This window comes from Eublepharis macularius, chromosome 3, assembly GCF_028583425.1.
Source record: "Eublepharis macularius isolate TG4126 chromosome 3, MPM_Emac_v1.0, whole genome shotgun sequence".
NCBI classification, from domain to species: domain Eukaryota; kingdom Metazoa; phylum Chordata; class Lepidosauria; order Squamata; family Eublepharidae; genus Eublepharis; species Eublepharis macularius.
The window spans coordinates 97,673,472-97,691,406 of NC_072792.1; positions in this window are offsets into that span (position 1 = coordinate 97,673,472).

Below are 17,935 nucleotides of genomic sequence, written 5' to 3' on the forward strand. Positions count from 1 at the left end.
AAGGAGATTAGTTAGTTACCAAGCAGCCAGTCACACACAAACACAGTTTCCAATTCTCTGAGAGGCCAGGAACCTCTTGAGTGGCAGAAAATGGAATGGGGTAGGGGAAGTAAGACAGGATCCCTAGTGGTTGTAGTGAGAATTGGAACACTGAAGGGGTGGGAGGGGATGAAGACGAGGTTTCCCATCTCTAGGGATTAGAGGTCAGAAGGTGAGATGGGAGGGAGAGTGTGTTGTTTACGTATGAATGAGAGATAAAAGTATGGAGTTCCCACTCCCGCTTTAATAGGGGTCTCAGTAAGCCTGCACAGGTTTGCTTGGTTTTTTGGAGGGGAGGGGCTGGGCCTTTAAAAAATGCAATCCCATTTATAGAAAAGGAAGAAGTCTCTCTTGCTCCAGGAACTCCACCTCAGCATTATCCCACTGTGTAGCTCTAGCACATGTGGGAAAGGGGAAAAAAGGACGGAAAAGGAAAGCAGCACAATCATCTCCTCTGTAGTGATGAAAGCACTGACAGAACTAAAATGTGAGCCTTCACTAGATCATTTTCAAGGGAAAGCTCAACTCACCAACTTGTAAAAGTGGAGAAAAAGCAGAGGAAAGAAACTCACCCAGAAACAGACTTGTGAGAGGGCTCCAGCTGGAAGTGGGGCAGCAAAATATAGAATAAGTGTTCCATGCAGAAATGGCTTATGCCTGCTGTATCCACAGAACAGTATTGTCTACATCTTCAGTTTTAGTCAGTGCAGCTAGTATGTAAATGTGTGCTGATGATGAGATAATAAACTTACATAGCCTGTTAACTTTGATAAAGAAAATAAGATTTGTTTTTATTTAGGAACTCCTCTCAGTTTAGGGAAGAGATGAGACAGCTTCTAATCTAATCTAAGCTAGGATGCTGGCGGATGCAGGAAGCAAGTCCTGTGTCTTCTGTGGTGGTAAGATGGAGAAAAAGTGTGTTTGCTAGCAAGGGCAGAAGGAAGTTCCTGAGAGTAGCAGTCTACAGAACAAAGGGATGGCCCAAGTAAGAAGGAAGGATACACATATCCTGACTAGAAATGGGCATGAACAGCAATACAAACTTTAAAAAGCCAGGAACAACCCAATCAGCTGTTCTTGAACAAGCTGTTCATGAGGCCCCATTCTAAACAAACAGGTGGTCGTTGCAAGCCTCATTCGTTGCTGTTCATTGCTGTTTGTCAAGCCAGACAATCTGGCACCTGCAATCAATTCCCTTGGCAACCGGAGGCAGGGACTGCCTGAACTCTGTGTAACTCCTGCTGTTGCCCTGGAAACCCCAATCTAAGCCCAATTTAGCTTGATAGGCAGGTCTTCAAGTGTGGAGCTCCAAATTTGTTACAAGGAAGCAAAGAACAGGGGAGAGGGGGGATCCCAGCTCTGGTTTTGCAGACAGTTACGGTGTGCAAAGGCACTCTGTTTCGTTATTCTTGTTTCGGGAAACCCGAAACAAGAATCTCTTTCAGATACAGGCAAAAGCCGAAACGGCGAGCCGTTTTGGCTTTCGGCTTTCGACTTTGTTTCGGCTTTCGGCTTTCGGCTTTCGGCTTTTTCAATGGGAAAATGCCTCTGTCTTCCCGGACGCCTGGGGGAGGCATTTTCCCACATAATCAAGCCAAAATTGGTGGGAACCTTCCTCTAACCCCTCTCTAACAACCCCCCAAGTTTCAGACCGATTGGACTTTGGGGGGCCATGTTATGGCCCCCCAAACCAGGTCCCCCTATCCTCTCACTGAGCAGCAGCATATTGTTAGACTGCTGCTGCTCATCTTCTTCTTCATTATTTCCTATGGGGAAAAAATGAAGAGGCAGGCTTCCTTTGCCAGGGGTGGCATTTTGCATGCAAAATGCCACCCCTACCCTCTGGGGCCCTTCTCCCACCCTTCCTCCCACCCCCCACCAAGGCTCAGACTGCTCCCCCTTGGGGGGGCATTTCATGGCCTCCCCAAGTAGGTGCTCTCAGCCCCCAAAGTCCACCCCCTACTGCCCCATACAAACCCAATTCCCACCCATCTGCCAAACACAGACCCAAATCCCCACATTAGCCCCTCACAGACCCAAATCCACCCCCAGCTGCCCCACACCCACCATAACCCCAGGAACAGGCTGGCCAGCCCTCCCCCTTTTGGAACTCCTAAACTCTCTTTCCCAGGGCAATTCCGCACAGCCCAGGGGTGCCACAATGGTGGGCACACTCCTGAGTGCCAACTTATCTCTGGGATAAGAGCACCTGACACACAACCACCCCCTGACACCCCCCCTCCACCTACAGAGAAGGCTGCCTAGCCTGCCCCATTGTTCCCAATGCTGGGAACCAACCTCACATCAAAGAAGGGAACACAGACACACAATGATTCAAGTTTGAAAAAACTTTATTTTATCACTTTCAAAGTACAATATAGGTCAACAAATCACATCAAATCACAATAACTGTCGCCCACACAAAAGGACAACACAATTCACTACACATCAGAGAATCTTAAAAAAATAATAATTTTTTTTGAAAAAGACAAACTCTAAATTTTTGAACATATTCAGGTTACATAGTAGGAGGGCACAACAGGGCACAACCGATTGGACTTTGGGGGGCCATGTTATGGCCCCCCAAACCAGGTCCCCCTATCCTCGCCTAAGAAAGGGGAAAGTGAGCGTCTTTTTAGCTTGCTGCTGCTAATCTTCTTCATTATTTCCTATGGGGAGAAAATGAAGAGGCAGGCTTGTCTTGCCAGGGGTGGCATTTTGCATGCAAAATGCCCCCAACCCTCAGGGGCCCTTCTCCCACCTTTCCTCCCACCCCCCACCAAGGCACAGCCTGCTCCCACTTGGGGGGGGGCATTTCATGGCCTCCCCAAGTAGGTGCTCTTTTCTCTACTACTTACAGCTGGGGGAGGCTTGTCTTGCCAGGGGTGGCATTTTGCATGCAAAATGCCCCCCTACCCTCTGGGGCCCTTCTCCCACCTCTACTCCCACCCCCCACCTCATGCATTCCTTAACAATCAAGAAATCTGGAGTTTACTATCACATGCATGTCAGTCCCTCAAAGACTGAAGCACTATGGAATTAATGAACCATTCACACTTTGAATTCTAGATCCTCAGACACAATTAGGGATCCATTTCCCCTGGTGGGGGATCCCCCACTCCCACCTTTCACCCCCTGTCACTGCTTACCTGGCTGGAAGGGGGAAAGTCAGGGAATGAGCCTTCGGGGTACGCTCCTGGGGCTGCTGCAGTAATGTCACTGATGTCATCTGGCTGCCCTGAGAGTATTCCTGTGCTTTGCAGCGGGCTGACTTGGGCCCTAAACAGGCCGAAGCAGGATCATTTGTGGCCCAAATCAGCCTGCTGTGAAGTAAGTGTGCTCCCCAGCCTTGTGTGATGATGACATCACTTCCTAGAAGAGACATCATCATGCCAGTGCAGTGCCATGAAATGATCATGCATGTGTGAACAGACCCTAAGTATCCTCTAGGCTTCAGTGATGGTGTAGTAATGTTAACAATGTTTTCACACACATTATAGAGAGAGAGAGAGACAGAGAAGGAGGAGGCACTGAACCTAGATTATTTCATCTATTTTGCTGTCCCCTTCCAAAGCCAGGGTAGCATTGGAACAATGCCCCCCCCCCCCGGCCTGAGCCTTAGAACCAGTTTGCAGTGACTGGCCCATGCATCATACTCATTTTTGAGCCACAGCCAAGTTGTGTGCCTTTTGGAGAAGAATGGTTAAGTTGGTGGTGGGGTATAACCAATTTTAAGATATCCAGTGTAGTGCAACGGCTAGAGTGTTGGACTAGAATCTGGGAGACTCTGATCCTGTGCCTTGGAGGCTTGATGGATGTTCTTGGCTCAGCCAATGTAACGCATAGAGTTGTTTTTTTTCAGAGGCAGTCTTATTGATCCTGGGGCCCTGGACAAATGTGCAGGATGGGGCCCCAGAATCAGTGCTGCCCCACCAGTGGCTCCTTGCCAAGGCCAAGCAATGGGTGGCCCTTGCCCTATGTGGAGTGGGCAGGAGCTCCTGCTGCCGCCATTTTCCATTTTGTTACCTAGGCCCCAGATAGAGTAGGCTGGAGTGTGTTGTCTCCCTCCCCTCCCCTCCACCCCCTTCAACTACTAAGAAGGCCATCGGCGGCTGAAGTCACTCCCAATGTGGGGCATGGAGCAGCTGTCTATTGTTATCCTGTTTGTTATGATGATGTTAAAACAAAGCAAGGGAGAACAATAGTATGTAAACCACTATAGGTTTCCAGGGGGGAGAAAACCAGGGCATAAGATAAACTAATAAATGGGTGGGGGGGTTATATATGCACTAAGATATATATTTTATATGTATGTGTGTATGTTTTATGCATTCAAATCACTTATGGTGAACTTAAGAATTAATGAGCTCCAAAATATCCCAACAACCTTGTTCATGTATTGCAAACTGAAGTCAATCCACCACCTTTAGGGTCTTCTTCTTTTCCCTACTGCCTTCAATTTTTCCTAGCATTATTGTCTTTTCTAGTGAGTCTTGTCTTCTCATGATGTGACCAAAGCACAATCATTTTATCTTCAAGGGAGAATTCAGGCTTGATTTGGTCTAGAAGACACTTGCATGTCTTTTTGGGAGTCCATGTTATATGTAAACTAAAACTTTCTTCCTACACCACAGTTTGAATGCATTTTCTTCCTGTCAGCTTTGTCCAACTTTTACTTTAATGAAACTGCTCATTTGGCCAAAAGGCCTTGAGCAATGCCACATTAATTACTACAAAATAAAAATATATTTTAAAAACCATTTAAAAATTTCTTTAGTGCCATACTTAAAATTCTTTGATTTTAAAAACATAAGCAAAATGTTTGGGTACAACTAGACAAGTGAACGAGTAAAATACAGCCCAATGCCACTGCTGTTTAAAACCCATTTTTGATGATGGTCTGGATTGTCTTACATTGACATCATTGAACTTGGAATCAGGAACCTGAAAATGTTCCATGGGGGCTACACCTACCGTGCCAAGGCTATGAGTGTGGAAATGGGATCTCTGTAGGGTTGCAAACTCTGGCCTTGGAAGTTCCTGGCAATTTGGGGGTGGGACTTGTGGAAAGGGAAATCTGAGTAGGGATTTCCCCTAGAATCCATGGGCAACTTTTGCCCTCTAAAGAGTTTGCCCTTGGAAGCTGCCATTTTCTCCAGGGAACCACTCTCTGTAACCTGAACTCCAGGCCCTATCTGGAGTTTGGCAGCCCTAGGCCAATTTCTGATAAAGATGGCAAAGGAGGGCCAGCAACTGACAGAGGCATGGAAGCCCTCACCAAGACATTAGCCATGGCCTAATTGGGAACAAAGGGCTACCAGAGAATAAAGTCCCCAAGTAGGTGCTCTCATCCCCCAAAGTCCACTTCTTACAGCCCCATACAAACCCAATTCCACCCCCCATCTGCCAAACACAGACCCAAATCCCCCCAGTAGCCCCTCACAGACCCAAATCCACCCCCAGCTGCCCCACACCCATAACCCCAGGAACAGGCTGGCCAGCCCTCCCCCTTCGGGAAGTTCCTAACTCTCGTTCCCAGGGGAAATCCGCATAGCCCAGGGGTGCCACACTGGGAACACTCCTGTCCTGAGTGCCAATTCATCCCTGGGAAAGAGCACCTGACCTGGCACACAGACAACCACCCCCTCACCCCCCACCACCACCTACAGAGAAGGCTGGCCAGCCTGCCCCATTGTTCCCAATGATGGGAACCAACCTCACATCAAAGAAGGGAACACACACACAATGATTCAAGTTTAAAAAAACTTTATTTTATCACTTTCAAATTACAATAGGTCAACAAATCACAACATATCACGCTAATTGTCCCCCACTCAAAAGCACTACACAATTAACTACACATCAGAGAATCTTAAAAAAGAATTTTTTTTTTTAAAAGGACACACTCTAAATTTTAGAACATATTCAGGTTACATAGTAGGAGGGCACAACTGGGCATGGAAAAAGAAGCCCACACTAGACAAGATTATCATAACTACCAGCTTAATACAACTCTCCCTCCATAACCCAACTTGATGGGGGGAAACCACTGCAACAGGGTCCAGCAGAACCTATGTCATTTCCTGCGGCTATGCTTTCAGTTCAGGCACAAAAAGCTGGACTGGGCACTGCCAAGGCACTGGACACTGGTATTTCTGGAGCAGTGTTGCAGAGGTTTCCCCCCACCCCCACACCAGCCTCAGCATTTACCTGGAAACATCTGCGAGAGATCATCATTGGCTGGTGCCCATCCACAACTCTTCCCGCATCCCCCGCCCCAGCAAACCAAACATTAACGTTACAACAATAATTTTTTGGTTTTTTTTTTTTAAACATGAACACTTTGAACAGTCCATCAACTTTGAAAAAACATAACCACAACATTTTTTTCTGGGTTTTTTTTTTTTTAAACATGAACATTTCATCAACTTTGAAAAAACATAACCACAACATTTTTTTTTGGTTTTTTTTTTAAACATGAACATTTCATCAACTTTGACAAAACATAACCACAACATTTTTTTTTGGTTTTTTTTTTTACAAAGATTTCAACAGTGAAAAACATTTTAAACATTCACAGCAGGATTTGATATTTTCCCATTCCCTAATCCCCACCTAAGCAATCCCTATCTAACCTATTTCTCCCTCCAGTGGCAATCCATGTTTCTGGGGCATTATTTTTCAGAATAAATTTGGTCCCACAGGGTCTGTCTCAGTGCTGGGAGATGTTTTGAATTCCCGTTGGGGGGGGGCTTTCAAATTTCTGGGTGCATTGCCTTTGCCACTGGTTCCTAACCATCCTCCCTCTACTGGCCGGTTTTAACTGTGTCTACAGGGTTTTATGCAGGGGAGAGTGCGATTCCAAAGGATTGGACTCGCAGAGGATGCAGGCCACAAGTTGGGCTCACCTCAGTCACTCTGGAAGTCCAGTCCTGAGAAATCAAAGAGGCGAGAGTTGACCTTCAGGAAGGTCAACTGCTCAACTCTCCATGGGAGAAGGCGAGTGCGATGTGGGCCGACAATGTCGCCCGCATGTGAAAAGACGCGCTCGCTCTCCACGCTCGTCGGAGGGCATGAGAGCAGCCGCTGCGCCTTGAGGGAGAGGTCCGGACAGACCGACTCCTTCCTGGCCCAGTAGCTGAGCGGATCGGTGGAGAGCAACTCGCAGGGCTCCGCGAGGTAGTCCCTGACCATTGCCTCCGCTGGATCCTCTCTCACAGTCCTCACGACCCCAGAGGGGACGAGGGCCCACCGGAGCAGCTCCATCTCCATCGGTACTCCGGTGGTGGCCGCGGGGGGGGGGCCTGCGCAGAGGGGGCGTCAGAGGGACCCGCACGGCAGGGCCCCTCTTGCGTCCCTCCTGTCGACAGGTGTCCCCTCTCGGCCTGCCTGAGCCTCACCCAAGAGCAGAGCCCGTCTCTGGCTTGGGTGAGGTTCCCGTCCCGCTCGGCGAAAGTGCCCTTTATGCGCGGGTCACACATGGTCGCCAACATGTATGACTCTTCCTTAGTGAGAGGAGTTAGCCTGGCAGCTATGCCCTGCTGCAGCCTTCTCACTAGTGCACGCACTGCTGGAACAAGGTCAGCAAGGGGCGCGACCCGGTCTGCAAGGGTGGCCAGATTCCTCTGGAATGTGTGCACCAGGGGAATGACCAGACCGAGGGTCGCCGTGTCTGACGAGACCGCCACAGTGAAGTCCTTGAAGGGCTTCAGGACCTCCACTGTCTGGGTGACGGTGAGCCAATCCTCCCGGCTGAACTCACCCACCTGACTCACACTGCGGCTCTCGGAGAGCTACGCGTGGAGTGCGGCCTGCTGCTCCACCAAGCGCTCAAGCATGGCGCAGGTGGAGTTCCAGCGAGTGCTAACGTCAGTGATCAGAGCGTGCTCTGGCACACCTGTCCTGACCTGTGTCTGGCGCAGTTCGTGCGTGGCCTTCACGCTGCGTGAGAAGTGACCCGTGAGTCTCCGACATTTCTGGATCAGTAACTGGAGTTCACGGGTCCGGGTATCAAGGGGTTCCTTCGAGGAGCCCAACCCCAGCGCATCTCTCACCACTAGGTGAAGCTTGTGAGCTGCACAGTAGACGCACTCTCGGCTCACTAGACGCGCTGCCGTCCTCATGTTCTTGCCACCGTCCGTCACCATGCATTCCACGGTGGCGGGTCTCTGGCCTATCCACTCTTCCAACTGTCTCCTCAAGGTGGCAGCGATGTTCTCCACCGTGTGGGACACGTCGAGCACCTCGGCGTGAAGCAAGGCCTTGCAGTTGCCGGCCCGACGGTCTCCCATCCTTCCCTGGCTAGCTGTGCTAGGCACCTCCCCCTGGCCCCCACCCACAACCGCCTCAGGTTCCCACCAGTGAGCAGTAAGCGAGAGGTACGCTTGCTGCATACTTGGGCAGGTCCAGATGTCGGATGTGAAGTGCACAGTTCTCCCGGCGACCCGGGACAGCTGTGCCTTCACATGGTCCCTGGCAGCCCTGTAAAACGAGGGCACCACCGATCTGCTCTACGTCATGCGAGCAGGGAAGGCGTACCAGGGAAAGAAATCGTGGAGCAGCCCTGAGAAGCCGAAGTCTTCTACTATGGAAAACGGTCTCCCATCCACCGCTACCATGTTTTTTTTTTTTGAAAATTTTTTTTATTGGGTTAGGATCATATATTTACACATTACAGTCAATTTCCCCATTTCTCAGTTTCTAACCCCCTCCCTTTCCCCCCCTTTTTTGTTGACTTCCAACTAGGAGTGTGCAAGCCAAAAATTTTCGGCTATAGCTGAAAGTAGAAAGCCGAAAGAAGATTCTCTATCGTTAAAGCCGAAAGCCGAAACAAGAATCTCTTTCGGCTTTCGGCTTTCGGGATTCTTTCGGCATTATTTCGGCATTCTTTCGGCTTTTTTCTATGGGAAAATGCCTCCGTCTTCCAGGACGCCTGGAGGAGGCATTTTCCCACCGAATAAGCCCAAAATTAGTGGGGACCTTCCTCTAACCCTTCTCTAACAACCACCCAAGTTTCAGACAGATTGGACTTTGGGGGGCCATGTTATGCCCCCCCAAAGCAGGTCCCCCCATCCTCCCATAAGAAAGCGAAGGAGCAGCATATTGTTAGCATGCTGCTGCTCATCTTTCTTCATTATTTCCTATGGGGAAAAAATGAAGAGGCAGGCTTCCTTTGCCAGGGGTGGCATTTTGCATGCAAAATGCCCCCTTACCCTCAGGGGCCCTTCTCCCACCCCTCCTCCCACGCCTCACCAAGGCTCAGCCTGCTCCCACTTGGGGGGGCCATTTCATGGCCTCCCCAAGTAGGTGCTCTAATCTCTACCACTGACAGCTGGGGGAGGCTTGTGTTGCCAGGGGTGGCATTTTGCATGCAAAATGCCCCCCAGCCCTCTGGGGCCCTTCTCCCACCCTTCCTCCCACCCCCCACCAAGGCTCAGACTGCTCCCACTTGGGGGGGCCATTTCATGGCCTCCCCAAGTAGGTCCTCTCAGCCCCTAAAGTCCACCCCTTACAGCCCCACACAAACCCAATTCCCCCCAGCTGCCACACACAGACCCAAATCCCCACATTAGCCCCTCACAGACCCAAATCCACCCCAACCTGCCCCACACCCATAACCCCAGGAACAGGCTGGCAAAGGCCAGCCCTCTCCCTTTGTTCCCTATGCTGGGAACTTCTAAACTCTCTTTCCCTGGGCAATTCTGCACAGCCCAGGGGTGCCACAATGGTGGGCACACTTCTGAGTGCCAGCTGGTCCCTGTGAAAGAGCACCTGAACCACAGACACCCTCCCTCAAATTCCCCCACCACCTACAGAGATGGCTGGCCAGCCAGCCCCATTGTTCCCTATGATGGGAACCAACTGCACAACAAAGAATAAAACAAGAACAACACAAAATAAAGTTTTAAAAAAATTATTTTCTCCCTTCCAAAGTACAAGTAGGCAAAGCATTATGACACATTACACCAGCAGTCCCCCACACAGAAAAATTAAAACAAAACTCACTTAACATCAGAGAATCACAAAGCACGATTCCTGTCAAAAACACTTTATTCCTTGAACAGCTTTAGGTTACACAGCAGGGGGGAACACCAAAGGGCATGGCAGCACTATCTTACACAAAAATAACACAACTCACTTAACATCAGAGAATCACAAAAGCACAATTCCTGTCAAAACACTTTATTTCTTGAACAGCTTTAGGCTACACAGCAGGGGGGGGACACCAAAGGGCATGGAAGCAGTATCTTACACAAAAATAACACAACTCACTTCACATTAAAGAATCACCCCAAAATATTGCTGTCAAAAGCACTTTATTTCCTTAACTGCTTTAGGTTACACAGTAGGAAGGCACAACAGGGCATGAAAGCAGTGTACTACATAAAAATAACACAACTCACTTCACATCAGAGAATCACACAAACACAATTGCTGTCAAAAACGGTGAAGTGGGTTGTATTATTTTTTGTAGTACATTGCTATCATGCCCTGTTGTGCCCTCCTACTGTGTAACCTAAATCTGTTCAAGAAATAAAGTGTTTTTGCCAGGAATTGTGTTTTTGTGATTCTCTGATGTTAAGTGAGTTGTGTTATTTTTGTGTAAGATAGTGCTGCCATGCCCTTTGGTGTTCCCCCCTGCTGTGTAAGTTATTTCTTTGTATGTTAAACATTGTTGCTCGTTATCAACAGCTCTCGGATCTATCACCTCATATGGAACTACCCACAAAGGGGTTCCTTCTTGTAAGTAGATTCTGTACTTCTTCCAGATTGTATATAAACTTCTCCGTATATAGTGATGCAGAAACATCGAGTCCGCCTTTACTTTATCATGCCATAGGTATGCGTGCCATCCAAATATTTTTTTGTATCCCTCTAGGGCTAGTAGTTTCTTGTTCTTTAAAATCATCCACTCTTTCAACCACACTAGGCAGATTGCGTCATGGTAAAGTCTTAGATTGGGCAGTTGCATTCCGCCTCTTTCTTTTGCATCTTGTAAAACTTTCATTTTCACTCGAGGCTTCTTGCCTGCCCATACAAAATCTGATATTTTCCTCTGCCATTTTTCGAATTGCTTAGAGTCTCTGATGATTGGTATTGTCTGTAGCAAAAACATTACTCTTGGTAACACATTCATCTTAACTGCTGCAATCCTTCCCAACCATGACAAATTCAGTCTATTCCATTTGATCAGATCTCTCTCTATCTGAATCCATAATTTTTCATAGTTGTTTTTAAATAAGTCTATGTTCTTTGCAGTCAGTTCAATTCCCAAATATTTCACCTTATTTGTTACTTCACATTCCGTTATTTCCATTAACAATTGTTGTTTTTGCTTAGTCATGTTTTTGCATAATACCTTTGATTTCTTTTTATTGATATAAAAACCTGCCAAATCTCCGAACTCCTTAATCTTATCTATCACTTTTGGCATGTTCTCCATTGGGTCTTCTACAATTAGCATTATGTCGTCCGCAAATGCTCTGACCTTATAAGAATAGTCCTTTATTTTTATTCCACGGATTTCTTCATCTTGTCGTATTTGTATCATCAGGATCTCCAATACCAAAATGAACAACAGCGGAGACAACGGGCAACCTTGTCTTGTTCCTTTACTTATAGCTAATTTCTTAGTCACTTCATCATTTACCACAATTGCTGCATTCTGGTCTCTGTAAATTTCCTTAATTGCTCTAATGAATCTTTCTCCCATTTGTAGCTTTTCCATAGTGGCAAACATAAAGTCCCAGTTTAAATTGTCAAACGCCTTTTCAGCATCAACAAAGAAGAAACCAACCTCTTTATCACAACGCTTATCATAATATTCAATAGCATTTATCACTGTCCTCAAATTGTCTCTGATTTGTCTGTCTGGCAAAAAGCCTGCTTGTTCCTCCTCAATAACTTCCGAAAGCCACCCCTTCAGTCTCTCCGCCAATATCTTCGCAAAGATTTTATAGTCATTATTGAGTAACGATATAGGTCTGTAATTTTTCACGTTTGTCAAGTCTTGGCCTTCTTTAGGTATCAGTGATATATTCGCTTCATTCCAGGTACCTGGAATCCGTTGATCCTTTAAAACTCCATTAATCACCTCTTTTAGGAATGGTGCCAGTTCATTGTCTTGTAGAATTTAGCCGTAAGTCCGTCTGGCCCTGGCGCCTTTCCTAGATTTGCAGATTGTATTGCCTTACTTATTTCCTCATCCGTTACTTCATTATTCAGTCTATTCCTCCAAGCTTCCGAAATTACTGGGAGTTTCATTTTCTCCAAATATGTCGCTATTGATTCTTTATTCACCTCTTTCTTATTGTATAACTTAGCGTAAAATTTGTAAAAGGCTCTACTAATGGCAGTCTGTTCCAAATGCGTTTTATTGTCCTCACATATTTTGTTTATTATTTTCTTTTCCCTTCTCTTTTTTAATTGCCATGCCAAATACTTCCCAGGTTTATTTGCTCCTTCAAACACTTTCTGATTCAGTCTTTTAAGGTTCCACTCCAATTCTTTATTATTCATTGCTGTCAGCTGTTCTTGAAGTATTTTAATTTCCTGGTACAGTTTCTTTTTCCCTGGTCTCTTTTTTAACTGTATTTCTTTGGCTTTTATTTTCTCCTCAATCTCTTGTCTCTTCTCCTCTTTCTTTTTTCTCACTCTACCATTTAAGTCCATTAGCATGCCCCTTATTACCGCCTTATAGGCATCCCAAACTTTGTCAGTTGGTACTTCTTTATTCATGTTATATTGTATGAAGAACTTTGTCTCTCTTCTCAACATCTCCATGTTCTCTCCTTCCTGTAACAAGTCCTCATTTATTCTCCATGCTTTCCTTTTTCTCCTCCTCCCTAATTTCCACAGGATTGGATTATGATCTGAGCCTACCCTCGGCATTATTTCTACCTCCTTAGTCCATAACGCTAAGTCTTTTGAGGCCCAGATCATATCAATTCTTGATAGTGTACAATGCCTTGTAGAGTAAAAGGTAAATTGTCTACTTTTAGGATTTTCTCTTCTCCATACATCTTCTAAAGTCTCCTGTTTTATCAGCTCAAAGAAAAGCTTTGGTAACAATCCTCTTTTCTTTTGTACAGTTGATGTCTTTTTATCTAGTTCCAAGTTAGTCACTCCATTGAATTCTCCAGCAAGAATTATCTGGTCGTATGAAAGATCATCTAATTGCTTCCTCAAATCCTCAAAGAAGCTCTCTTTTGCACCGTTAGGTGCATAAATTCCAACTACCAACACTTTTTTAAGTTCCATGTACATTCCACTGCTATAAATCTGGCTTCCACATCTTTTATTACATATTTTGGCTGTAGCTCCTCTTTTATGTACAACACCACTCCTCTTTTTTTCTTATTAGAGGCCGCTACAAATTCATTGCCCAATTTCCCCATTTTTAAATATTTTGCATCCTGCTTTCGAATATGGGTTTCTTGCAAACAAACAATATCACATTTTTGTTTTAATAGCCAGTGGAAAATACTTTTTCTCTTGTTTGGTGAGTTTAGTCCATTTACATTCCAAGATAAAACTTTACACTCCATACTCATAATCTTGTTGGTAAGTCCTTTTCATTGTCCCTTATAAATCGCTCCATCTCTCGCTCAGATCTGATACGCTTTTTGGCCCCTCCAAACTCAAAGGAGTTACCCTTCTGGTAACTCCCATCTGTACCTGATTTTCATGTCCTTCAAGATCTGAATTAGCACTTTATATTTTTTCTGATCTAGTAACACTGACCTGGGTAATTCCTTCATTATGATAATCCACCGCTACCATGTTGACGATGTGGCGCGTGATGCACCGGCTCGCCCTCCAGATCCCCTCTCTGGGCACACTAGTGCCCTGCATACCAAGCATCTCTGGGAGAGAGGCTTGGCGTCCCTTCCCTGCAGGTACCCTTGGGGGGAGAGCACCCAAGGAGCCTGCCTCCTTCTGGCTAGCTGGCGGCCGTGCGGCGCCACTTGAACCCTCCTCCCGAAGAAGCACCGCCTGGTGGTGCCTCTTCATATGGTACCTCATCCCAGACGTGGAGAGATGCCGCACATCTCTGCCACGGCTGACGCGCTGCCTACAATGCAGGCACTGGTCTGCTCAGGGATCCTCCGTTCTCTGGAAGTGCTTCCAGATTTCGGAGGAAAAGGGCATCCCACGCTTCCCAGGAGAAGCGCTTTCGGGACCACCCTGAGGCACCTCCTGTGAGGTGCTCTAGCCGGACACACCGTGTCCCACTCTCGGCCGGGCAGGTGGGGAAGGACGAGGCTGAAGGGGCAGAGATGTGGGCTCTTCCACCACAGTCTCTGCCTCTTCCTCCTGCATCCTCCCCTCCTGCACAGCCGTGAGAGGCCTGCTGCTGGCCTCAGAGGAAACTGGGGTGGACTGCCCCCAGGGGGGTCTCACAGGCAGTTCCTCCAACATCCTCTGGGTTCCTGGGGTAATCGTGAGGGATGGAAAAGTCACATGCCCCACGTCCATCCCAGGAGACACCACATGCTGCCCCTCCTCCAGCAGCTGGCTTGCAACCACTGGAGGAGGAGGAGCCTCAGCAGCAGGCCCCTGCCCAGTGCCAGCCCCTGCCTCATGCACCCGGGTTGGGGGCGGCCCTCCAGCAGCTGCCTCAGGAAAGAGAGTCTTGCGAACCCTCTTCCTGTCACCAGAAGCCAGGCTGGTGAACGGCAGCAGCGCAGGGGAGGGCCTCCTCCACTCAGATGGGGGGGCTGCCGCAGCAGTCCCCCTTCCCCTCCCCTCCTCCCGTCTAGATTTCTCCTTAGCCTTTCCCCCAGGGCCCCTCTCTTCTTTCCTCTCTGACATGCTTTCCCCACCCGAAATCTACCCTAACTAATCAGAAAACCTTGGGGAAACAAAGGACAACTTTGTTTTCGAGACCTAACTTACCTGCTCTAAATCTGTGCTTCTAGTGGCTCTGTGACTTGGAGATGAACAATCAAGTGCCTTTTTAAGCAACCCTATTTATGTCGGGGAACCTGAACCTGCCAAACAGCTGAATTCCTCCGGAATTGAGCTGGCCCTAAACCCCAGTACGTGACAGACAGCCTTAGACACTCACACACTAGTATGCCCGGGCCGGCCTGGCACCACCACGGGTGCCAGAGATGGGCAGTGGAACCCTAGTTATGGGGGCACTAATGGGAAGCCTATTGACAGCTATTCCAAATTTATATATATATATATATATAGAATTCAAACCTAACGCTCACTCACTAATGCTTTTCCTGCTGAGTCCCTATTTAGTTTTTTTTTTTAAACTAGGCTTAGTTTCCCTAACGATTAAGTTGAGGACAATTAGCCACTGAATACCTACCAACTGGCCTACCTACCTAAGACACTATTTAGCGGGAACAATGTTTCTGTGGTGTGTCGGTGTGGGGTGTGGATGTGGTGGTCTGAAGATGAGCCTCCCCCCTCCCAAGCTAGCAAGAACCCACCCCTAAGCCCACCCAAATATAAACCTGGACTCACACACCACCACCAGTCCTGCAGTCCAGCGATGTTCAGGCGGTCTTGCAGCTGATCCTCCTCTCCTCCGCGATGCTGTCAAGAAAGTTGGAATGTTAACAGAGTCAATAACACACGCCGCAAACGCAACCCCCAAAAGTCAAGGCCCCGATCTACAAGTCAAGTCAAGGCACCCCCCCCCCGAAAGGCTAGGGCCAACCAGTGGTAAAACACAACACATCCACCCTGCAGAGCGGGCCTGTGTGCAGGCCCAAAGCTGGCACACTCCTTTAAAATTCCTGTGAAACAGTAGATCAAGCCCACCCCACACTCAAGCATAACAAAGGAAACATCAAAGAAAGCAAGCACAGCAATCAATACTGAACCCCCCAACCCCCAAACAATGTCCTCTTGCCCAACTATAAAATGTCCCCCCTAGCCCAAGCCATAAAAACCAAACTAAAGCATATGCTAGCAGATTGCCACAGCAGCAGCAATAAGTTCAAAAGACAATTTTTTTAACAACCCTACCAGTCCTCTTCTCCAGATGCCCAGCAGCACAGTTGATCCTCCACACGCAGAGGTCTCCAGGCAGATGTCCTCCAAGTGCAGTCCAGTCCAGAAGAGGTCCACAAACAGTCAGCAACCTGTTTGTGGAGCATAACTGTGAGAGCCAGGCCAGCTAGCAGAGAGAGGCCCCAAAGCCAGAGCATGAGGCCTGTGTGTAGGCCAGAGGCTGGCACACTTGTTTGAGAGCCTGGTGGGAAGCCTTGGAAGCAGGGGACCAAACACAGAAAAACAACCCCACACCAACCCAATTTGTGGAGCAGAACTGTGAGAGCCAGGCCAGCTAGCAGAGAGAGGCCCCAAAGCCAGAGCATCAGGCCTGTGTGTAGGCCAGAGGCTGGCACACTTGTTTGAGAGCCTGGTGGGAAGCCTTGGAAGAAGAGGACCAGACACAGCTAAGCAACCCCACACCAACCCAATTTGTGGAGCATAACTGTGAGAGCCAGGCCAGCTAGCAGAGAGAGGCCCCAAAGCCAGAGCATCAGGCCTGTGTGTAGGCCAGAGGCTGGCACACTTGTTTGAGAGCCTGGTGGGAAGCCTTGGAAGAAGGGGACCAGACACTGCTAAGCAACCCCACACCAACCCAATTTGTGGAGCATAACTGTGAGAGCCAGGCCAGCTAGCAGAGAGAGGCCCCAAAGCCAGAGCATCAGTCCTGTGTGTAGGCCAGAGGCTGGCACACGTGTTTGAGAGCCTGGTGGGAAGCCTTGGAAGAAGGGGACCAGACACAGCTAAGCAACCCCACACCAACCCAATTTGTGGAGCATAACTGTGAGAGCCAGGCCAGCTAGCAGAGAGAGGCCCCAAAGCCAGAGCAGCAGGCCTGTGTGTAGGCCAGAGGCTGGCACACTTGTTTGAGAGCCTGGTGGGAAGCCTTGGAAGAAGGGGACCAGACACAGCTAAGCAACCCCACACCAACCCAATTTGTGGAGCATAACTGTGAGAGCCAGCCAGAAGACAGGCACCAAAGACACCCAGCAGAGCTTCTGGCCTGTGTAGGCCCAAAGCTGGCACACTCCTTTTAAATTCCTGTGAAACAGTAGATCAAGCCCATCCCACACTCAAGCATGAGAAATTAAACATTAAAGAAGGCAAGCACAACAACCAATGCTGAACCCCACCCCCACCCCCAAACATTGTCTGCCCAACCTGTCCCCCAGGCCATGCCAAGACTTAACTGAAACACCTGTTAATTTTGGCGGGAATCTCTGCTTCCACTGCTTTGCAAATGCAAAGTGCAATGCTAGCAAATGCAATGCACCTTGCATTTGCAAGGCAAAGCACAGGATTCCCTATCCTCCTTTGCAAGAGGGGTGGGGGGTGACAGAAGGAGTGAGTGATTCACTCCTTCTCCCCCCCTCCCCTCTTCTTAGAGCCTGCAGGAAGCCTTAGCTTCCAGAAGGATTTTGCTAGACGCTTGCTAAGGCAAACGCCTAGCAAAAACAAAATGGCGATTCTCGAATGCCGAAAGAAAGCCAAAACAAGCCGAAACGTTTCGGCTTGTTTTGTTTCGGCTAACCCGAAACGTTTCGGCTTTCCCCGAAACATTTCGGATAACCCGAAAGAAGAACCCGGAATGCCGAAACGCACATCCCTAGGAGAGACAGTTGCTGTTGGCATTTTGAGAGAGAGAGACAGGGAGAGTACATTGGAGCTTGAATTTTCTTTGTATGTGGTAGGATAGGGATCTACATCTTCACGTTCCAGGGCTGCTGCCAGGCTCTGGGCCAAGCTATTATTTATTACTGGTACCTTTCCTGCTGCCTGCTCAGGTAAGGTTTCTGAGAGTGGTGTGGTAGGGATCTACTCCTTCAGGTTCCAGGGCTGCTTCCAGGCTCTGGGGCCAAGCTATTATTTATTATTGGTACAT